We start from the raw sequence: 25,089 nt of genomic DNA, 5'->3' as shown, positions 1-25,089 counted from the left end.
TTGACAATTACGACTTTTAATACGTCCAAATCAGCTAACCGCATAATTCAGATAAAGGCCGTCTCCATTGCAGCCTGCAACAGACCATGTTTTCTTTTATTAAACATTTCCAGTTGTATACACTGCATCATTTAATGTTCATGTTACGGCCTCCACAGCCTCATAAAACACGGATTGGTGACGACAATCGGTCATTTCGCCTAGTCAGTTCTACATTACAGCAGCAAGAACGTGCACTCAACGTCCATAGTAAGCCACGACTTGCCTCACACCACCCCACACTTCATTACGAGAAAACGAGCCGACGAGTAGGAAGCTATCTCAGACTCGTCATACTCGCGGAGTACTCGTGGAACTATAGTGGGAAGGGTAATAGCCGGCATAGCGCCGCCTTGATAACTAAGGTACGCATCCCTCAACATTAGACTCGTAGTCGCTTCGTTTCTGATCTCTAGTATAGTCTCCTGTCTGTTTTTTATTTTAAGGATAAATCTTACAGTGACGAAACGGTAGCTCCTTTTTGTTGAAGGCGTTAACGCCGAAACAGCGCCGTTCCTCTTCGCCTGATCGGACAATACGCGCGGTGCCTTTGTGCGGGCCGCGTGTCTGTGACTGAACGCCGCAGCAAGCAGCGCCCGAGCGCCTGCGCAGCCGGTTCGCCCCATTGTGCCCTCGTCAGCAGCAGCCGAGTTGCCGGCAAGCTGTTTAGTAGTTGCCCTCTCGCGCGGCGCGCCGTGCTCCGCGGGTTACTTGCCGCCAAGATTCCGCCTCTCGTGTTTGTATTCCCGATCGTATAATTAGCGAGGATTACGGCGGACGGCTGCAAGAGAACTTACTTGTTCGGGTCGGCTGTAGTCCGCACGGTTCCGTTCTGCCTCCCCCGCTCAGCAGACCTCGCCCCCACCCCGGCGGCCGCCACCTCGTTCCAAATAACATTTAGCTGTTTGGAGGGTCGAGGCCGGCGGCAGAGGAGGGAGGAGGGGGAGGGGGTGGATAAAGCGCACGGACTTTGGCCAAAGTTTTCCCTTCGTCCGGCGCATTAAGACTACAAGGATATCCACTCTCCATAATCCTGGCTCATTAATAAGAAGATGGCAAGCACGGTGGCGGCGGCGGTTGGAGGGGTGAGATAAGACGCGGCGAGGGAGGGGGAGGGCCCGTGTCCAAGACGGTCAGGCTCCAGCCAGCCACCAGAGTCGCCTTGCAAGCAGCCGTCGCCACCGAACAAGGGGTACACTCACAGCAGCCCCAGTGACGTGAGTGCATTCACACCTCCACCCAGAATTGCTCCTAGTGGGCATTCTTCCTGTTTGGCGGTTATCGTGGAACTCAGTGATTTACAATTGTCGTTAAAGTTCCATCAAAGTCCGGAAGGGACGATCAATTTATCAAAATATTACAGCGGTCGTTGAAAGTCGTCTGTGATTCTATTCGTAAGCTGATAAGACGCAGGGATGCAATCACAAAACTGTGCCTGTTTTCCAGAGAGTTACAGCTATTATCGCTTGAGATTCTTGCTTCCAGTTGCACGCAGCCCCTATACGCGCGCTAAATCTGCGCTGCCTCGCTCTCTCCGTAGTCCAGACGAATGCATACTTTCTCTGCAGAGAAAAAGCGAATGAAAATAAAAATACATAGGTGGTAAAAGTGCTACCCTCACTATGTCTTGGTCAGGCCGTCCCATTGTATGTTAGGCTACGTCCTTACCTGCTGCGACTATCCGGTCGCTGTTGCGCCCTCGCGAGGACATCTTGCACCAATACAGAACACCACTGGTGCAGAAACTTACGCCGTAAACGTTCTGCAGAACCTGTAATGGCTTGAGTTACTACACTGTCCAGACAGGAGATGATGTAGCCATTCATAACTTAAGGAATAATAATCCCCCTCCTCCCCATACAAAAGATTAGAGTGTCAAAAATACGCCTCCTGTTGTGCAGGACGCAGAAAAAACTGATAATATGGTCAGAAGAAGACGAGTGACGTCGAATCGAGCAAAATTTTCCGAATAAAAATAGGTAGGAAATGACAGCTAATCAGCGAGTCGAAAATTGTCAGATAAGAGACTATCATCTTCAGTAAAGCGTGTCATCTTAAGAATCATTAACGTTACAGTACTTTTAGCGCACTTGAATAAGTAGTCAAACTTCACCAACAAACATCATAGAAAACTTCCGTCTAAGGTAACCAGCTGTAGAGAGGAAGTTAAGTTTGCCTAGTGTCGACCTTCAGCTGAAGCCATAATATTCAGCTAATTTAATTACTAATAGCACTGGTTAGCATGACAGGTAATAACTGGGCCAAGTTACTTTAAATCCACACACCTCCATGCGCTCATCACGGATTCGCTATCGTTTTGTGGCTGTAGTCTCACAACGGTTCTTTTATAGTGTATGGCTCCAAGGGGATATCTGGTTGCCTAGTCTATATATTCTAATTGCCTCTGTTCTCTGAGATAAATTAATTGGACACCTCAAAAATAATGAATTACGAATTTAATAATGATGTTAAAGTGACACATAATCATCTGACAGCTAACAGTACTCCTAAAGTAACGTTTTGGCACATCTGAGTGAAGGCTCTGGGGTAAGATTCAAATTAATCACGTATAAAATGAAACAATTGCGGTCGCAAAGTTATACTGGGATTATGGTGATGTTAGAATAAAAGACAAACAGTACTAGAGAAAGGAATGTTTTCCACAATTGGCCAGAGCTGGAAGCAAATTGGTCATTCGAATCTGAAAGCAAGTCTTCAGAGAGAAACTTGAGGTTGTTGAAACTGTACAAAAATGACTTTATTGTCCCTATGGATGATCCTTCTTTCATATTCCGACGTCACCAAATCAATCTGCAACTGTAAACTGAAGCGGCAGCATAATCAGTCATTAGCTGCACACCAATAACCTCGCTGGCGCCAAGTTCGAGTCAGCCAGAAATCTATGTCAGTCCCTCAGCTCATCTGCTCAGGGACGGACCCTGGCGGCGTTGCAGGCTAGCAGAGGAGGAGTCGGACGCTGAAGGCTCCCAGAGATGAAGTCAAAGTGTCGAAAGACGAATATCAATTGAATTTGTACCGACTGCTTACTAAAACGACACTCGTGTCTTATTACTTTGCGTCATTTACTTTTCTTCTTCTATTGCTGGGTTAAAGATATTCCGAGCGCCGACCAGTAAAAATATTCCTTTAAAGATGCTTGTGCCCGTCCCTGAGATTTTCTTCGGGCATGCACTTCCTACCATTTAGTGCAGAAAAAACGTATCTCACTCTCTTCATATCTCATTGTGTGGCCATTGAAGTGGGATATCGGTAGCACAGTCGAGTTTCTCCCTCTAACTTAGAGCTAATTTGCATCAGCCGATCCTGGCAGTTCTTATATTGCGTAAACATTTTGTTTTTGTGGACATGACTTTGCCGCGAGGGATTAGCCGAGCGGTCTAAGGCGCTGCAGTCATGGACTGTGCGGCTGGTCTCGGCGGAGGCTTGAGTCCTCCCTCGGACATGGGTGTGTGTGTTTGTCCTTAGGATAATTTAGGTTAAGTAGTGTGTAAGCTTACGGACTGATGACTTTAGCAGTTAAGTCCCATAAGATTTCACACACATTTGAATATTTGACATGACTTTCAGTGGCGTTCCACACTTAAAAAGTAACCCCAAAAATGTTCAAATGTGTGTGAAATCTTATGGGACTCAACTGCTAAGGCCATCATGGACTCAACTGCTAAGGTCATCAGTCCCTAAGCTTGCACACTATTTAACCTAAATCATCCTAAGGACAAACACACACACCCATGCCCGAAGGGAGGACTCGAACCTCCGCCGGGACCAGCCCCACAGAAGTAATCCCAAATTGCAGGCTCTGACTCCAGATGTTATCTGTGGAAACACGTGTTGTCTGCAATGGTGCATTTCCTGGGCATGGCTAAAAGCAGCATTTCGCTTCTTTCCGCCTTTGAGCCATAAAAATGTCAATTCTCAGAATATCCTCTCATCAAGAGGTCCTCCACATGAGCTATTCCATGCTGTAACACATCGTCGCCGGCCGTGGTGGCCGTGCGGTTCTAGGCGCTCGAGTCCGGAACCGCGCGACTGCTACGGTCGCAGGTTCGAATCCTGCCTCGGGCATGGATGTGTGTGATGTCCTTAGGTCAGTTAGGTTTAAGTAGTTCTAAGTTCTAGGAGAGTGATGACCTCAGATGTTAAGTCCTATAGTGCTCAGAGCCATTTGAACCATTTGAACACATCGTCGAATGTGGTACTGAAGGCTCACGAGGGAAAGGAGTCACAATAACGTCGACGGGTGACTGTACCGTGCTCAAAGATTTGGAGATCAGTACGCCGATGCAACACAATGTCTTTCCATACCGCAACGCCTGTGCTACCAAAATGGTAATGTTCGACAATTGTTCCTCGGAGCATAATTTGTTGCCACCTCTCACTACACGAGCGTACGTCCACCATTTTACTTTGAAACATTAGTAAATGTACTAATATTCACAACATAATGCGCCCGAAATATTTAAGCGCTCGTGGTGTGTGTGTGTATGTGTGTATGGATCTCTACTCTGTGTATACCTTCAGAAGCTAAAAAATTGTCTCCTGAAATCGTCTGTCTTCACTCCAAGTGGCCTTCGCCACAATGAAAAATACCCACCTCACATATTGAGCGTAAGCAAAATGTAATTTCAAAAGCAAACACTCTCCTGGCGATAAACATACCCGCTCTAAGTCGATAGTCGATAACGACCTTATTTCTTCTTGATACATAGCATTATCTCCAATAATTGCTGTTTTTATTTTTTGCATGAATTAACCTTTACAATCACAAGTATTTTGGGCACAGCAGCTTTCATTCCATATTGACTATTATTTATTTATTTACGGTATGGTTTTACACGTACACAAAAGTACCTACACTCAAACTGAAATGTCCAGATGTGATAACCAGTCGTGAAAGCTCAGAGGCTCTTCGTGTGGAGCCCTCAGATCACCATGAACTTCTCGCAGTCGACTAATAAACGGAAACCCTACTTGTTCAAGGAGCAACCATGTCTGCTCCTACAAGTCCTAATGAGATTCATTGTCGACGATGGTCGGTGTGGAAGTTGTAATGCCTTTATTTTCTTCGCTGGATCCTGCATCAGGTGCGTGATGCTGTGTGGGTGATCATTCCGGCGCTGTCGCCATCTTGTGGTCACGTCAAAAAAAAAACCGATAATTTCCGAATCGTCCCAAGGTGGTTGACGTTATTTCAGACGAGTGAATATTCTGGGACATTGTAAGAGGACTGTTCTTATGAGATGTGATCATCTCGAGCAAGTTTACCTCAGCCGGTTTAGATCTTGTGGTGCAGTATTAGCTAGGACAAGCAACCCTTGTCCCAGTAATAGCTCTCTTGGCTTAATTAAGCTGCACATCAGTCTTGGCTGTGTGAGTACTGTTCTCTCACACAGGAGCGCAATATTCACCGGCAGAACACACTAGGGAGAGAGCACCAGTACGGAGAGTATTGGCATCCCCACCCTAACTGCTTCCGGCAATCTTGCGAAGCAGACTGTGCTCACTGCACTCAGGCGATCCCTGGCCACCGGCTTGATCCCGACTGCTCCTTCCTCAAAGGTACTGCTAACAGCAACAAGTATGCTAGAGAACTTGCTTGTGACTATTGTCTGTTGTAACTTATCAAAGAAAAACTACGCCATTTGAGCCATCCTATCTGCATAAGATTGTTGATTTGTAATAACATTGTTTATTGGATCCGAAATTCCGGCCGCGGTACGGCAGACCACCAGAGTCGATGAGACTTGCACTAGCATTGGAATGGAGACAAGTTCTTTTACAGCAGCCTCAGGAGCGTGGACAGATTTTATCCAAATCCGAGTAGTATATCACTCGGAAATGCTCCCTCTGCACCAAGTATTCGGATGATTTGGCATGACAGCACGATTTGTTGGCTGTCAGTTTCTCGAATTTTGTTGCTAGTTTGGTGTTGCAGCTAGCAGTAGAGTAGGCAATAACCACTGAAAACTCCATTGGACAAGAAATGCGCAAACTAGTCTTCGGAAACAGTGCTAATTGACTAATATATTTAAATACTTAACAAACTTTGGGAGTTGCTTTGAGCTCGTAAAATCTGGAAGTCGGTGGGGGACATTCATTGGACGCTGAATATTGTTGGAATTTGAAAGTTTCGTCGCCAAACTTTATCACCAAGTGGTGTGATGCCGCCGTTAAAACACCGGACTCCTATTTAAAAAGAGGGTGATTCGAGTAACCGCGCCACCATTTTCGTTAAGATTTTTCGTAATTTCCCTAAACTGCTTAAAGGAGAAGCAAGAGAGGATCATACCAGAAAGAATACGGGTGAATGTCTTCCCCTATCTGATCTTTAAAGACGTTTTACCTCAATCTTTTTTTTCCTTCTATTATTTTGATGCAGCCACATGTAGTTGTGCGATAGCAACTTTGGTATTGGTAATATCCCACTAGCGTATGTTACATTACCCTGGATGGTTTTTTCAATAGGCTACAGCTCCATATGACATCGGGAACCTAATAGCAGGACCAGGTGCCGATCGAAACCCGGACTCGACGGGATGTATTAGTCTGAGAATAACTGTATTGTTTCAGTGATTACTGGGAAGTCAATTTTTCCGACAGTCTTCTGTGATGCGGAATTATATGTATCATTATCGTAATTTTACTGCTTACAATTAAAATAAATATGTAAAATACCTTTCAAATTTGAGCAGAGACTGTAGAGTTTACCTAATTTTCTATTTTTTCCTTGTGTGGCGAAGATTTTATACGAGCCTTTTCGGTGACATGAACTGCAGTGTCTATGGTAAAGTAGTATACACCCATTTTCCCATGTGACAAATGGCTGCAACTAAATATAATCTTTGGCCCAAGGTAGATCTAGCTCTCACCAAACGTTAAAAAGTAGTTACTGATCACACACCTTCTGAACGAATGATTAGTTTGTCGCGTGTGACTGTTTCAGAACTGTCGAGGTTGATTTAATCTCTTCTGGGATATCACAACTCGTTTGACTGTTAACATACATTTAGTATTGAAGAAGCTTCACTCACTTAGGGCAAATAGTAGCAGGAATTGGACGTGATCTTTCGATTCATTTACCGACATGTTCCGACTCCTCAGACGTCATTCGTACGTAATACCTTTTGCACACCACACTGCACCGCCTCCTTTGCAAGGAAATATACTACAGTGCACTTTTCCAGCTTAATTGAGAAACAAATGTATGCCATGTTGGTTTACTCTGTTACACATGCGCAGTCGGCATTATTGCACACGCGTGGATCTCGGGAACAATTGAGATACTCGTACATTGTTAAGTAGTTCTATCGTATTCGAGTAGTCTTAGTCATTTGATATTAAAAAGTCTCAGAAAATCTTGGCCAACTCTTGCATTCCATAGAAACACTTTTGTCTTACATTTCAAACGCATTATTCGAATATCTTGACGTGTTTCTTCAAAGCGATAAAAGATGTGTTGCAAATGAATCTTATAGTACGAAAGTCAATTGTCAGGATGCCGTTTCGTGAAGAGATTCTGGCTTGTTATGTCTTCTCAGTTTAAAGACGTAGTTTATAAAATACTTTTGCACAATCTTGAATATTGCGAATATATGGGGGATACTTATCAAGTGCGAATAACGAAATAAATAACATGGTTCAAAATAGAACTATGTAGTTCTTGCAACTCATTCTCATTAGCACGCGTCCAAAATGGAATACTCTAGAAGAAAGTGTTCTTTTTCGTTCGTTTTACAGTTACGATAACTCGTCATCGAGGACGATTCTGAGAAGACTTTGCTTCATTCTGGATACTACCGTGATAATATTACAGATTGCTTTGTAGATATAATCTGCTTTTATACTTTGTTTACACCAGTGGCGTCTTTACTGCGGTCTGAAAAGCGTTTCTAAAACTAAATTAACATTGATCAGGTGCGAGTCAGGTGCGAGTAGGGCTCGCGTACTGACGGTTCCGTTCAAACTTAATTGAGTATACAGACAGTTCATCGAGTCAGGGAACCGAGGATTCCGACGATTCTTACCTCTCATCGACATGGATACTGGCAAGATATCGGTCCCAGGACCTCCAAGACTTTCGAGAATGTTTTAATTTCAAGTTCGAAGCCGGCTAATAAATGCTAAGAGAAAATTTTTCTATGCGATATAATTACAAATTAACATTTTTTTTCTTTTATTTCTGCTGCGAAACTTTTCTTCTTGCCATATTTCGTACATGTACGTCAAGGGGAAACGCCCTATAGCTTTTAATGGGTGAGTTTGCGAGTATCAAACTATGTCACTCAAGTGTCCGTGTCTTTTGGTTACATTGAATAAAAAACTTACATTTATTGCACCACCAAGGAACTGTAGGCGTTAGTAAATTATATAAATTTCTCAACTTGATACATCTACTCATTCCTCAGAAAAAGGAGGCTCAACAGACGGATGAGCGAACATAACGACAAAAAAATTTCGTCTGATATAACTACAAACTAACAATTTTTGGATTTTTTTATTTGATTGTAGTGTGAAATCCTGCTTCTTGCAAAATTTAATAATTCTAGGTAAACGACAAGTACCCTACAGGATGAGTGTGTGAGCTTCAAAATATGTGACGTAACTGGCAGTATCTTTTGATTGCATTGAGTTAGAAGCTAACGTTTATTTTATCACCAAGGAATCGTAGACGTTAATCTGCGACTTAAATTTCAACTTGATTCGTCTACCGGTTCCCGAGAAAAAGTTTTTTGTCGGACAGACAGATAGACGGACAACACAGTGATCCTGTAAGCGTTCCGTTTTTATCGATTCACATACGGAATTCTAAAAAGGATAGAAGTTTGCGAACACGTGATGCAAATATAAATTTTAGTTAAATTGTTATTTATCACCGTCAAGAACAACACAAAGGCACTTTGTGTGAGCGGTCCGAACGTTTGTAATTTCTTTGCATGACCACGCATTGACCTAGACCATACACTGACCACAAAATTAATATATCTCACGGAGTGCCCCATTTTTGTGGGACTCGCTTTTTGGAGGTGTGGTACTCAAATTATCATTTGAAAATATTGATTTATTGTGTCTGTGACTTCCGCAAACGAGAATGTCTCCTCTGAAACGGACACGCCCCCTTTCCTGTCAGAGTTTGGGCTTCGTCTGTACTCACAGCAGAGTTTAAAAAATTTTTTTTTTTATAAAGCCCACGATTGCAACCGCAGCCTTCGGTGATAACCATGTGGAACACTGTGTAACTTTTTATGCTTCAGCACAAGTCAAAAATTTAAAATATCAGAAAAGTTTGCACGTATGTGCCACTAGCTAGTGACCAAATTTGCATTATCGGGCTTATAGATAGCCAATTTTTCATAGAAAAGGAAGACAGCGATATCTTTTTATGTGACAGAACTCCACCCAGAAAAGATAATCATGAATAACCACATTGCAATATAAAAATCAGAAAATAGAAGACATATCGACGTGAGTTGGAAGCTGTACGTAAAAATATTAATCATCTATAAACTGAAGCTGACAAACTCTAAACCTTGCCTTTTGCAGACAATGCTCTTAACGAGCGTTTCCGAAGCGCCCGTGTGTGCTATGCCTGTTTGGTATCCACCTGAGTAGGTATCCAGCTATGGGCGAATAAATTCATTAGCCAGGAGCTGATGGGTCTCCCACCATCCTCCTAAATGGTTTGTAACCGCAGCCTACATGACGGGCTGAGGAGAAGAGCAGTTTCCCTATGACTAGCGCTATTTCTAACGTCTATTTCAGAAAGCGTTCGTAATGTTCTGCTTTGGATGGCCACTATGGTGGGTGCTGAAACTAAATTGGAAGCTTTAGGAGATAATAGTTCACCACCCTGGGCGGGGTGTCACTAGGGTGGCGAGTGGTTGGAGGCTGATGTAATGTCAAGAAAACAGCCTTAATTAGCATACATTTTAATAGTAAATTAGTGAACCAAATATAGCAATCGTGGCGACGCAGATCGATAGCATTGCTCTGCTATAGCAATCCTTCCCGGATGAGTGCTGCAGACAGAGAGTGTGAAGGCGCTGAGATGGGGAAGCGGTCTGCGGACCTCGGCAGCCTACGGTGGTGTCAGTGATCCAGCAGGAACACAGACGTTATGTGCGTGTAGCTGCGCGCGCACAAACTGGATACAGCTTTGCAGCCCAGGAGAGCACGCATCAGATGCATGGAATCTCGCCGTGGACCCAAAGACAGCAGTAGCGTCTACCCTAGCAGACAGAGGCGGACAGTGACAATATGCCCGAATAGTCGAAGGTGGTTGGGTGACTGCACCATCCTGGTCTCGATCAGCTGCCCACCAGAAGCAACTACCTAAAACGAGAGGTATTTGTACTGATTTGGTGCGTACTGGTTTTCCCAAGGCATCAATTCCCGTGATGTATCCCTAACATGACAGTAGGCTCGGGTATGAAGCAATGTGACCATCAACCGCAGTAAATCAATCTTTCTGCTCTATCGCTGTTATTACAATGCCAGTCCCAGGCGGTGTGGTAAATGCCCGGTGTCGCTACGGCAACTCTTGTTGTTTCCAGAATGAGATTTTCACTCTACAGCGGAGTGTGCGCTGATATGAAACTTCCTGGCAGATTAAAACTGTGTGCCCGACCGAGACTCGAACTCGGGACCTTTGCCCTTCGCGGGCAAGTGTTCTACCATCTGAGCTATCGAAGCACGACTCACGCCCGGTACTCACAGCTTTACTTCTGCCAGTATCTCGTCTCCTACCTTCCAAACTTTACAGAAGCTCTCCTGCGAACCTTGCAGAACTAGCACTCCTGAAAGAAAGGATACTGCGGAGACATGGCTTAGCCACAGACCTAGGCAGAAGTAAAGCTGTGAGTACCGGGCGTGAGTCGTGCTTCGGTAGCTCAGATGGTAGAGCACTTGCCCTCGAAAGGCAAAGGTCCCGAGTTCGAGTCTCGGTCGGGCACACAGTTTTAACCTGCCAGGAAGTTTCAACTCTTGTTGTATCAGCACGTACTTCCTGACGTAACTGTGTCCGGCTCTGGTCTCGACCGTTCCCACGGCCTACTGTAGTAGCAGTGGCAGCATCGTCACTGTATACAGTAGCGCCAAAAATTAGTGGTTGCGCTGGAGCCGGAAGACAGCGAGTTGCAAAAGCATGATAAGAAGGATCAGGAAATGTCCAATGAAATTATATGCGTTCTGTTACCTGTTCTGCTTGACTGAAAGGCCTATATGTTAAATAATTTCGTGGAGCGGTTTCGGGCTAGCGAAATACAGGAGTCGGCAGGCAGCCCCGTATTGTGCAAGAGTTGAGCGTCGTATGCGGATATTGTTATCTTGGTGTATGTCTGTAGTCGGGAATCGGTAACCTGCGTAATCAAACGGGATGCTTAGTTCAGTACGGAAAACTGAAAGAAGCTGTACTGCGTTCTCATGTGTTGGGGTGAATCTGCTTAGACTCTTTCTTGTTTTTCTCACTCAGTGTTTCGTATTAGTGAGCGTCGACTGGTTCGGTGCAAAATTAGACGTCAGAGCTGAGTATAGAGCTATTATGGAATGTCTGGATAAGGTTAATTCATGCCAACAAAACTCATTTGTTTCCGTGAAAATTCATATCATATTTCTATAGGAATGTTCCCTCTTACCTTTGAACAGCGTTCCTGTTTGCTGTTGTAGCAATTGTCATTCGCAAGCGGATGTATTGCATCTGTTAGCAGTGAATGTATTCCAATTCAGTGGTTGGCCATCGCAAACTTTCCTGAAAGGCACATGTCACGTTATGTGAGTCTGTGAAAGTCACTAGGTCAAGCGCACCTCCTTTCGCAGAAGCCAGGTTGTGGCCTGCTTTTGTTTCAAGATGATCGACATCGGTCCAAGTGCTGGACAGTGAATGTCATGCCCCCCCCCCCTTGCCATCCCCTCAGGATCATATCCTCTTTCACGTTTGTGAAAGACTGCGGTGCCACTCAGCTAGCGTGGGGGTGTCGATCCCATTTGGTCTTTAAAAACTTGTTTTATCCCATCAGAAAGCGCCATGTCACCTACACCCTGGCGCACACGCCCTGTTCAATTAAGATAACTCTGCTTCAGCTCAGCGAAAACCTCATGACGGTAAAATGGGTGTCTTTAACGCAAAAGGTCAGAAGTTCCCTGTCCTTTCCCAGTTTTTGTAAATTTTGTTACATTCCCCATCTGTCACATTGGTTATAGGCAAGAATAGTCTTCCTCGCGTTGAATTTTTAAAAGGATTTAAGTTAGGCAGGAGGCAGTAATTTTTGGGAATTCGGGGACTGACCGTCAGAGTCTGGAGGCGACCGCCATCTGGGGCTGTTTGGCACACATTGCTGATCTTGAGGAGATTTAGGGTTCTCACAGTCTGTGGTAGCACATTTAATAATCTCAGTAGCTCGCTTCTCATATGTTTCAGGAACGCAACGTGAGCTGCTGATGCAATTCCACTTTGGGTTTGATTCTTTGAGTTTGTATCGGGGAGCTTCACAGATAAGGATACCTTAATACTTCATTCTCCATGCAGTCTTGCTTTCGTCTGGTACCTCCCACGGTGTTAGCGTCAATTTTGTTAATGCAGCTTTTGTAGCTCAGTTATTCACTTTTTAATCACTTTCTACTAACATTCGTGAAACAAAAGAGTAAATAAAATATTGTTAAAGACACACATGATCTCTGTTTCAAGATACTTAACTTGTTCTACGACTTTTATGGTTAGGCAACCCACTAACGAGTAAATAGAACCCGGTATACCACCATTTTATGCTTTGCTGTGTCGGCGTTGCACCTTGTGTTCAGCGGTCAGATTAAATAATATGTTATTGATTCTTTCATTTTGTATTATCGGGCACTCCGTTTGACATCAAAAGAACACTTACGTAACGATAGCTGTAAAACTTTTAATTACTGATTTCTGAGTCGTGAAGTTTAACACTATGTCGCGAGTCATTGCGTGGCTGATGACCCTTATTTATATTGATTTCGTACTGTAGCTCAAAAATCGTTCAAATGTCTCTGAGCACTATGGGACTTAACATCTGAGGTCATCAGTCCCCTAGAACTTAGAAATACTTAAACCTAACTAACCTAAGGACATCACACACATCCATGCCAGAGGCAGGATTCGAACCTACGACCGTAGCGGTCGCGCGGTTCCAGGCTGAAGCGCCTAGACCCGCTCGGCCACACCGGCCGGCCGTACCGTAGCAGTTCAGACAATAAATCCGTTTTTGCCAATCAATGTTTCCAGTTAAATCCGTGGAACAGTACATCGTGGGATTAGGCCGCGCTGGTGGGGGGTAGGCGGGAGGGGGGGAGAAGGTGATTGTGGTGGGAGGGGGGGACGGATGACTTTGTGACTGTACGACGTCACGGTCGCTCCGGGTCACCGGACTATCCAACCGCGATTCCCCGTTTTTCTTCAACCGATACCTGCCTCCTCCATTCCAATTATCAGTGGCGGCAATAAAGCTGTGAATACGATTAGCGATTTGCGCCTGGATTGCTCATCCGGAAATCAGATTGTCCACAATAGGCAACGTTTCGCGCTGCGCAATTTTAATCTGACGAGAGATTTCTAAACAGCTTATCCTACGCTGAAGATTAAAAAACATCCTTCGGGATACAACAGGATGTTCGTAAATTTCTGTAGGTGATAGGTTTTCTTGGTTATTCTGTCTCCCTACCCACACACACCGACACCACAACGAACACTGTCAGATAAACTTATGTCCGGATTATGAAAGACTCTCTCGTACGCATGGGTGTTTGCTGCTGGCCAACAGTACTACGAACTTACAGCCAGTACTACCACGGAACCTCTTATAGGCAGTGCACTGGCCCAGTTCCAGTTTCACCTCGGAGGCAAACACGAAGTTTTTGGAAGTTTCAGCCTACTGATAGACGATAGCATTAGCAACTTTCTTATTAAATAAAATCAACCTACTGATGGATGAAAGGATCAGCAAACTGAGTATTAATTTTTTTCCAATATCCGTCCCAGTTACGATAACAGCCATTTCTTTGTGGTGACTAGTTCCGGACCATCACGTGTAATTTCAAACCACGGCCCACAAAAGATACTATGGTGTTAACAAAGATAAAATATACAATATGCATCCACAATTGTACATACAAGTTGAACGTTACATATTGCTTTAAAAAAAATTTCCATCTTTGTATACATGTTTCACGTACCTCAGACGTAAGTGTGATTATACAGTTCCTGCTAATGTAGATGCGTGTAACCAGTATTTTCTAATCCTCATGAGTAATCATTACATAAATACAACTTGATATCAGCACATAATTTCGATTCCTTTCCAATCGTAAACAGCACACTGAAATGCTACGCTACTCTAGTTTCCTCGTGACCTCGGTAGGGGTCGCTAGCAGCGATACGCCACAGCCTCACATGTAATTGAAATATTGCTTGGACTTTTCCGCAGTGATAACAGACCACTAGTAACAGCACAAACCTTCGTTACAGCTGTTACAATTAATTACAATCACTTACATGCTTTTTATATACGTAAATCTGATATATGCGACATTATAAAAAAACTAAAGCATCATCCCGTGCCCAAAGCTAACATCTTTCGTCATGACCGGCTTAACCAGTTGTAGTTATTTCAATTTATTACACACTAGATTACCACCATTTTTCATCCTTGATTCATACCGTGTCCTATGTACAGCTCACATCGCAAAATAAAAAATATTAAAATCTTCACTCACTTTGTAAAATATTACAGTTTTTTTCATCTCTGGAAAAGGTAAATTCCTGATATTATATATACCTTTTGAAAGCACTAACGCTTATAAACTCCTGCCTACAGCACATTTCATACGTGTGCTAACCAGATAGTTGACATGCGGTCTATAGCTAGTTACACATTAAGCTACAAGCATAAAATCATAAACAAAACATTTATTTATAAAGACAATGAACGCTATCACCAATGGTTATCATGTTTTCCTGGAAATGCGTAATGCTCCAGTTTGCGATCAACAAGTCAGTAACAAAAATTAGAGCTTTATTCAGAACTGTGATGAATATGTAAAATAGGGCTACAATTGATAACTAAATAACAGGAATGTTTCAGACAGGGCTATAATTGTTGATTGAATGACAGGAAGGTTACTTTCCTTTGTAGTCATCGGGAATTACCTTCATTGTTTACATTCTCTTATAATATTTTCCTAGATATTTCTCATCCAATATCAAGAACGATTATCCTTACGTTCGTAATTCCTAAAACAACTTTCAAAAGAGTTCATGGATAACATGTTATCTGGAAAACTTAAACACAGAATGCACAAAACGTAACAATTCTACAGATTATATCCTTCCTCCATGAACTCTCATCCATAACGTCCTCTCGCCATTAACTCCCGCATATAGCTACTTCGTAACTGATGCGTCTGACAAATTTGATGTGAAAACAAATATAATGGATATAATCGAATGTTTAACACAATCAATCTACAAGATACATTGTCTCATCTATTATTACATCTATTATTACAAGTGTTTGAAAACCCATCGACGACAATGTGATTAGAGGCGGAGTACAAGTACCGGTTAAGGAAGGATGTGAAAGGAAATCGGCCGTGTCCTTTCAAATGAATCATCCCAGTATTTGTCTGAAGGAGGTGAACTTTTTTTGGCCTAATTTTATTTATTGGTTTAAAATGATCTTTTGTGTTTCTCTTTTTAAGATTCATTCACATAAAGGGTGCAATAAATGTCCAAATATGTTAAAATGGCTATTTGCTGCATGGGGGTTTTGTCGCCGAAGAGCGCTCATATTTAACCAATGTAATATACATACACTCCTGGAAATTGAAATAAGAACACCGTGAATTCATTGTCCCAGGAAGGGGAAACTTTATTGACACATTCCTGGGGTCAGATACATCACATGATCACACTGACAGAACCACAGGCACATAGACACAGGCAACAGAGCATGCACAATGTCGGCACTAGTACAGTGTATATCCACCTTTCGCAGCAATGCAGGCTGCTATTCTCCCATGGAGACGATCGTAGAGATGCTGGATGTAGTCCTGTGGAACGGCTTGCCATGCCATTTCCACCTGGCGCCTCAGTTGGACCAGCGTTCGTGCTGGACGTGCAGACCGCGTGAGACGACGCTTCATCCAGTCCCAAACATGCTCAATGGGGGACAGATCCGGAGATCTTGCTGGCCAGGGTAGTTGACTTACACCTTCTAGAGCACGTTGGGTGGCACGGGATACATGCTGACGTGCATTGTCCTGTTGGAACAGCAAGTTCCCTTGCCGGTCTAGGAATGGTAGAACGATGGGTTCGATGACGGTTTGGATGTACCGTGCACTATTCAGTGTCCCCTCGACGATCACCAGTGGTGTACGGCCAGTGTAGGAGATCGCTCCCCATACCATGATGCCGGGTGTTGGCCCTGTGTGCCTCGGTCGTATGCAGTCCTGATTGTGGCGCTCACCTGCACGGCGCCAAACACGCATACGACCATCATTGGCACCAAGGCAGAAGCGACTCTCATCGCTGAAGACGACACGTCTCCATTCGTCCCTCCATTCACGCCTGTCGCGACACCACTGGAGGCGGGCTGCACGATGTTGGGGCGTGAGCGGAAGACGGCCTAACGGTGTGCGGGACCGTAGCCCAGCTTCATGGAGACGGTTGCGAATGGTCCTCGCCGATACCCCAGGAGCAACAGTGTCCCTAATTTGCTGGGAAGTGGCGGTGCGGTCCCCTACGGCACTGCGTAGGATCCTACGGTCTTGGCGTGCATCCGTGCGTCGCTGCGGTCCGGTCCCAGGTCGACGGGCACGTGCACCTTCCGCCGACCACTGGCGACAACATCGGTGTACTGTGGAGACCTCACGCCCCACGTGTTGAGCAATTCGGCGGTACGTCCACCCGGCCTCCCGCATGCCCACTATACGCCCTCGCTCAAAGTCCGTCAACTGCACATACGGTTCACGTCCACGCTGTCGCGGCATGCTACCAGTGTTAAAGACTGCCATGGAGCTCCGTATGCCACGGCAAACTGGCTGACACTGACGGCGGCGGTGCACAAATGCTGCGCAGCTAGCGCCATTCGACGGCCAACGCCGCGGTTCCTGGTGTGTCCGCTGTGCCGTGCGTGTGATCATTGCTTGTACAGCCCTCTCGCAGTGTCCGGAGCAAGTATGGTGGGTCTGACACACCGGTGTCAATGTGTTCTTTTTTCCATTTCCAGGAGTGTAGTAGTTACGGACAGAATAGGAATCCCATAGTTTCGGATAGAATCGCAGAGGACATAAGTATCAACTAAAATACCGTTCTCGTAAAGACTGCTCTCCGTAAGGTGATTCGTTTATGGTAAGCAGTCGCGTCTTCTTTTCATTTCGCATGCTTTTTATACCAAGTAAAACGTGAATGCTTGAAAATTACAAACAAAAGTATTTATGCGGATGGAAAAGGTTCTAAAAGCAATTCCAATCGTGCAAAAAGCTCTTAGATTGGTAAGCGGAAGCAAGATAATCATTATAATTTCGTGAAAATGAGAGCGTTTCGACATCGGCGAAAAAAAAGATCAGTGTACGGTTACTTGCTATTAATGGTTTTTTTTTAATTTCTGTATTAAAAAAACATAAGTTGAAATTTTAAATGCTTGTTTTCTCAAGTTTTCGGGAGCTACAAGTGATGAAATATACATGCAATTACATTACACTTTTTGTAACTTGTAAGTCGACATTTTCTCTGTGCGCAAGATTTTTAGATATATTTAATACTAAGTTTTATTTTTATAACGACTTTCTTGTCGAAAACATGGACTGTTATTCCAGATTGCCACCATTTTGTTAAAAACCATTTTGTTTAAATATTCCCACGTACTACGTTAGACAATATTATAAGTTTCAGAGCAGTTTTTGAAAATTTATTCTAGGTTGAAAGCTGTGGCGTTCAGAGCTCCCTCCAAACGCCCTCGCACTATGCGAAGGCCGGATAATTATACGAACAGCCCTCCTCCAGTATGCGAGTATGTTTTGCTAACCATTGCCCTACCTCTCTCGGATCCACAAAGTGGTATTCCTAGTTTTGTATCACAGACCTTCACCTGAATGAGTTCTAAATATGTGTGGAACTTCAGTATAGTGATTGCAGAAGCTATAATTAAATATTTGACTTTGCAAAACAAGTTATATCATTCAGTTCACGAGTCTGCATAGTAAAAATATGAAAATATTTTAGTCAGACTGAACACTACTTGCCTTCTGAGAAGTACGTTCACATGAAAATGCAAGACTTCGCCTTTCTAAACGTATAAATAAAACTACAGGTACGCTCGTATCGGTAACTCAGACTGAACTCTCCTATACTCGTACTACTCTTACGAAAGCTCAGATTGATCTGGTCGATACCCTTGACACCGTTACAACTTGCAGGCTAACTACTACGCGGTGCCTCGTGCATTGATGTAGAGTGGCGGGAGAAAAGCAGGTGAGTGCGCATTTCATAGATTGTGCTGCTGGTCACAAGGACTGGGATAATTTACTTGGACATGTTTTCTCCTATTCGTAGGTTCGTGGGTGCCACTGTTCGGCTAAGTGACGAAGGCAGCGTAAGTTTAAAAAGCAAAATAATGACCGAACTTGTTATTACATTCCCATACGGAACAGTAAATTGGGTTTACCGTTGGGAAGCAACGTCGTGCCGTACCAGACAAAAGCAGCGTCTTCAAAAGGATTCTTCTTCCGACGCCCGTTTAATTAACGCGTAATTTCGCAGGTGCTAAAAAAAATAAAATGAGCGTGTGCGAAGCGCCCGACGTGGCACCAAGTAGGCGTCCACCTGCCGCGATAAGGCCGCACCGAACGGAGCCCCGCGTTAACGCTACCCGCGTCGCCGCTAAGCCCGCCAACGCCGACGCCGACACCGCCCCCGACGACGACGCCTCCGTCGACGCCGCCCCTGACGCCGGTTCCGCACCGCCCCCGCACCGGACGCGCCGGCTAATCCTCGGTCCAGGCGGCCGCTGCAATCACAAGAACGCACGGTTCTCCTCACGTCCGGCATTACTGCGCGGCTTACTGTAATGTATGCAGCCGGCGCGCGGACGTGCGCGGAATTAAAAAAAATATGCGTGGGTTAGCAGCGCCGGCTCAGGCGCGGGGAGCGACAGAAAAAAGAGGAAATAAAGGGCAGAGACGCGCGGCCGTGTGCTCGCTGCGAACCTTGCCGACGACCGGGTGGTGTGTGTGTGTGTGTGTGTGTTTGTGTGTGTACGTACTTCCGCGGGTAACCAGCTCGACCTTCTCGCCCCTGCTACGACTAGCACCGCTCCTCCCTTTTTATTAAAACTATTTTTATCTTTAAATGGATGTAAATGGTACTTATGTTTATGCATTATTTGCGTCGGGGATCCCCCTCCGTGGAGTAACCTTGGCAGCGTCGGATTCACGTAATTCCGTAATCACCCGTTTTTTCTTCACTCCCGTGCTCTCTGCCGTCTCTCTCAACGCTCCCTCCCTCCAGTCCCCCCCCCCCCCGCCCCTCCTATCTCTCTCTCTCTCTCTCTCTCTCTCTCTATCTCTCTCTCCATCCTCCTCTGGTTTTGGACTGTCCGTCTCTCTTCTCTGCTCGCTCTCTTCGTCCGTTTCGTAAGGATAATGCCCTCTAAATTGGAAGGCAAAAGTTTTTGAGGGCTCGTAAAATTGGCCGTAGCTCCACAGCGGCGCTCACGAGGAGTTTCGCGGTGATGTTCGATGTTCGTGGTCCGAGTCACGTGCTACACATTCGTTACTTCTTCCCTCTATAAGTGCTCTGTTTCCTCGTCGTCAACTGCGTTATTCTCCTCCATAGTTCTTCTGCCACTATTTACGACAGAGATAATCGCTGTAAGTTAACAGTTCACGTTCTGTTAGGTTGCCGTAGACGTCCTTCCATATCATTATGCACTTTGCACTAATCCAATATGGTCTATTTATTATGAGGTAGACTGACGAGAAATGAGGAATGAGCAGAACCAACTAAGGAAAGTAATATGTGGAAGACAGCCAGTAGAAGCAGAGACGATGACAGAACATGTGTTAAAACGTGGAGAAATAGCCTCCGTGGTACTACAGGGTACTGTAAAGAGCAAAAATTATGGAAGAAGACAGAGATCGGATCTTTTCCAAGAAATGATTGAGTATGTTGGGTCTAAATGCTACAGGGTTGGTTAGTACAGGAGTGGAAATCTTGGCGAGCCCCATCAAACTAGCTAGATGACTGATGACCAAAAAGGAACATTTGTTAAGGAATTAAAAGTGAAAATAGTTATAAGTAAGCAATAAAGATAGATTATATGTGGCACTTTTACAACCACTTGTCTGTTTATTACTTAATCACTTTATTTTTTTTTTTCTTCTCTTCATCTACTACCTTAGTCTTACCTCCTTCGAGTGCATACTTTCTTGCCTTTCCTATAAATCTCCTCCACACATTGCATTTCGCCTTGCGATTCACATTTACCAGACACATGCAGGCCCTCCCAATAGCAAAATTAAGAATTCTTTGGTGCATTTGCACCATTTTTTAAAAGATTTTGATAAAAACTATGTAGAGGTAGAGCTTCATGGAAAAGTAGGATTAATCTAGTTGAATGTCTTTCCAGTCGAAGCAACATCGGGGAACGGACATCGGTGGGCAACACATGACAGTAACCAATTCGAAAGTTTCATCTAACGATCTGTATCATCCAAGAGAATCATTTATCTGCTTTTGGTCTAAGTTCCTACCGAATAGCCGGCCGCGGTGCCCGAGCGGTTCTAGGTGCTCGAGTCCAGAACCGCGCGACTGCTACGGTCGCAGGTTCGAATCCTGCCTCGAGCATGGATGTGTGTGATGTCCTTAGGTTAGTTCGGTTTACGTAGTTCTAAGTTCTAGGGGACTGAAGACCTCAGATGTTAAATCCCATAGTGCTCAGAGCCATTTTTGAACCTCCCGAATACGTGTTTAATTTGAGAATTATCAATCTGTGTTTCTAACACACGTTTTGGAGAAGTAGCTACTTAACGTCGTACTGTTCCTAGCGAGGGGCCACATGCAAACGTGCAAACTATCAGACACACAGTAAAATGAAAAGGTCCATTTTGTAGGAAATTTAATGAAGTAAATTTTGTACTGGGATACGTTTTCGCTACAGGCCGAAGCTCTCGAATTATTTGAAAAAAAAAAGTACAATTAAGTGTGTTCCTTGAAGAACCGTGGCCTCCAGCGAAAATGTATTCCAGTAGAAAATGTAATTACGATATGACTCCCACAAAAAAGCTCCCTTCGTTTTCTTGTATGCTCAATAATTCGCGTGGTGTTTAAAGGCGTTTTGGATTAAAAAAAGCCTACAAGTATGGGTAGCTGAATCACCTAGTACAAAGGAAACAGCTTATAGAATATGCGAACCGTCCTTGAGTACTGCTCGAGTCTTTGGCATCGCCACAATGTCAGTTTATAAAAAGATATGAACACAATTCAGAGCAGTGTTGCTAGAGTTCGTACCAGCAGGTTCGAGCAACACGCGATTAATACGAAAACGCTCCATGAACTGGAATAGCAATCCGTGGAGGAAAGAAGACAATCTTTTCCCGAAACATTGTGGGACAGTTTAGAGATCTGGCATTTGCAACAGTGCAAAGATGCTAATTTATGGAGTCTGTGTCACTTTTCTCCTTTCTGGGGACATATTTCATAAACCACATGATATCGGCTCCATATATTCGAATTTGTGCACTCTATATCTCATATTTTTTATATGTTTACATCTTTGCCTCTTTTGTGATCCATTTATCACGACTGCTACACGAAATTTAAACTTAAGTGTTTGTATCGTTATTTCATCAGCTTTCTAACATGTGAGTATGGAACAGCAGATAAATGCACAACACCACATGCAACTGCTCTTAAACAGCATGTCAGAACTTCATGTTATTGAGTGGTTTACACTTGTTTTAAAATTTTGCTTCCTTTCGTTAGTTGCTTTATTTGCTCCTTCGTCGTACAAAGTACTCAATAATGGCGATAAGATGCACTGTAGCCGGTCACATTTCTTAAGGAAAACTTCTCCTAACCTTCGGCGTTTATTGTTCCCTCTGGATTTTGTAAGTATTCCAAATTGCATTGCACGATTGTCTCAGTACATATTCCAGTTTCGAATATCTCTGCCAAATTCAATTACATATATTCCCACATGTAATTCTCTACACCAAGTCGCCGCACTGCCGTCATTACTCTCGCTGCTGGTGACACCTTTAGGGTGGAAAATTGTAAAGCATGGTCTACAGTAGGCGCAGCTGAGCCGACTGAGAGAAGAATAGGCGGACTCTGAAAATTGGTGACGGCTGGCGGCGTGGGACAGGTGGCTCCATTAAACAACGTGAGCGGTCGAACGGAGGCAGATTAATTAGTCCTTGGCGCAGCAGACGTGACAATAAGCGGGCGCCGCCACGGCGAATAAATGAAACAGATTTAATGAAGTGGCATCGCTGGCCAGCACGGCGTAAAAAAAGAGCGGGCAGCGGCGCGGGCTGCTTTATGAGTTGGCCGGCGGCAGCCGATCACTCATAATGGCGCGCTCGCACGCCGCCGTTGCCGCTGCCTGCCTACCCCGGCGCTGCTACTGCCTCTTTTTTGGTCTCACACCGGCGGTGATTTATTCGCGAATAACTCTCGGTCCACTTCAGTCCATTAGATATTTCGCTGCTCTCAATTTAAGGCCACGTGTAGGAGGGAAACGTGCGGCGGACACGAGGAACGTCACACCACTTATGTGCTATTTATCTGGAAGAGTAGCAGCTCTGTGCCTTTTTCTGTACTTTTGTATAACATATACTATTCTACCACTCTGGAAACGCTCAACTCGTCCGGTTAAGGAATATAACGAACGCTCTAAGACAAAAAAAGGAGCAACACGAAGGAATTATACGTTTGGGACGGAAATCGGTACATGTGATGCACACGTAGAGAAAAACAAATAATTATAATTTCAGAAAAATGGATAATTTACTCAAGAGATAGTGCTTCACAAGCTGAGCAAGTCAGTAACGTGTTGATCCAATGCTGGTCCTTATGCGAGCAGTTATTCGGTTTGGCACTGAATCACAGAGATGTTGGACGTCCTCTTGAGGGATATTGTGCCAGTTTCTGTCCAATTGGCGGGTTAGATAGTTAAAATCCTGAGCTGGTTGGAGGGCCCTGTCCATAATGCTTCACACATTTTCTACATCTACATCCATACTCCGCAAACCACCTGACAGTGTGTGGCGGAGGGTACTTCGAGTACCTCTATCGGTTCTCCCTTCTATTCCAGTCTCGTATTGTTCGTGGAAAGAAAGATTGTCGGTATGCCTCTGTGTGGGCTCCAATCTCTCTGATTTTATCCTCATGGTCTCTTCGCGAGATATACGTAGGAGGGAGCAATGTACTGCTTGAATCCTCGGTGAAGGTACGCTGGAGTTTATCTATCATCTCTGTAACGCTTTCGCGATTACTAAATGATCCTGTAACGAAGCGCGCTGCTCTCCGTTGGATCTTCTCTATCTCTTCTATCAACTCTATCTGGTACGGATCCCACACTGCTGAGCAGTATTCAAGCAGTGGGCGAACAAGCGTACTGTAACCTACTTCCTTTGTTTTTGGGTTGCATTTCCTTAGGATTCTTCCAATGAATCTCAGTCTAGCATCTGCTTTACCAGCGATCAACTTTATGTGATCCTTCCATTTTAAATCGCTCCTAATGCCTACTCCCAGATAATTTATGGAATTAACTGCTTCCAGTTGCTGACCAGCTATATTGTAGCTAAATGATAAAGGATCTTTATTTCTATGTATTCGTAGCACATTACACTTGTCTACATTGAGATTCAATTACCATTCCCTGCACCATGCGTCAAATCGTTGCAGATCCTCTTGCATTTCAGTACAATTTTCCATTGTTACAACCTCTCGATATACCACAGCATCAACCACAAAAAGCCTCAGTGAACTTCCGATGTTATCCACAAGGTCATTTACGTATATTGTGAATAGCAACGGTCCTACGACACTCCCCTGCGGCACACCTGAAATCACTCTTACTTCGGAAGACTTCTCTCCATTGAGAATGACATGCTGCATTCTGTTATCTAGGAACTCTTCAATGCAATCACACAATTGGTCTGATACTCCATATGCTCTTACTTTGTTCATTAAACGACTGTGGGGAACTGTATCGAACGCCTTGCGGAAGTCAAGAAACACGGCATCTACCTGGGAACCCGTGTCTATGGCTCTCTGAGTCTCGTGGAAGAATAGCGCGAGCTGGGTTTAACACGATCGTCTTTTTCGAAACCCATGCTGATTCCTACAGAGTAGATTTAGAGTCTCCAGAAAGGTCAGTATACTCGAACATATACTCGAACAGATCAGTTCGAAAAGAGACTCATCACTGTCGTCTCACCGCACTTAATCAGCGCCGGGCGGGTCGGTACTAGGATGTTACCGCCCGGATACGTCACGAGCTTTTGGCAATTGTTCCTTCGTCTTTCTCGAGACGGGGAGGAGGGATAGTGGCGTAAAGTTCCTGATCACCAGACTTTCCGCCAAAGCCCTGGATTAAATCCCAAACCTCTCCGCAGAGTCTCATGAAGGGAGGGCATTCGAAAGGATATGTGCCGTCACCAGCTTTCACTATCCTCCTTCTCTCATCATCATCATCATCAGCAGCAGCAGCATCATACAACGCAAGCTTGATACGACGCTACACACACACACACACACACACACACACACACACACATTCCAATAGTCTACACGTATCAGATATACTAAACACGCAAGTCTCACAGTTCGCCAAGGAAGGGTACCAGTGTATACGAAGGATAGGGAAACCTTTCCAATTAGACGGCTGAAGCTGCACTCGGGGTCGTAGCCTATAGTGCCACACGACTTTACTTTTACTTATTTCACTGTTGCAACAAAGCAGAGAGTTCAGATTTTATCACTCGTTACAATCTAACTTCGCTCGTTAA

General features: G+C 44.4%; 1 protein-coding gene and 1 non-coding gene across 2 annotated transcripts in view; both read left to right on the top strand.

Annotated features, from left to right (window-relative positions):
- LOC126176357 (LIM domain only protein 3-like) overlaps positions 1-25,089 on the top strand; it is a 1,143,263-nt gene that overhangs the window by 634,455 nt on the left and 483,719 nt on the right. The window lies entirely within an intron of this gene.
- Positions 10,935-11,009, top strand: Trnas-cga (transfer RNA serine (anticodon CGA)). The gene has a single exon. It is a non-coding gene; the product is annotated as a tRNA-Ser (tRNA).

This window comes from Schistocerca cancellata, chromosome 3, assembly GCF_023864275.1.
Source record: "Schistocerca cancellata isolate TAMUIC-IGC-003103 chromosome 3, iqSchCanc2.1, whole genome shotgun sequence".
Classification (NCBI taxonomy): domain Eukaryota; kingdom Metazoa; phylum Arthropoda; class Insecta; order Orthoptera; family Acrididae; genus Schistocerca; species Schistocerca cancellata.
Note: the sequence above shows the minus strand (reverse complement) of the source record. Positions and strands in the feature narration are given on the sequence as shown.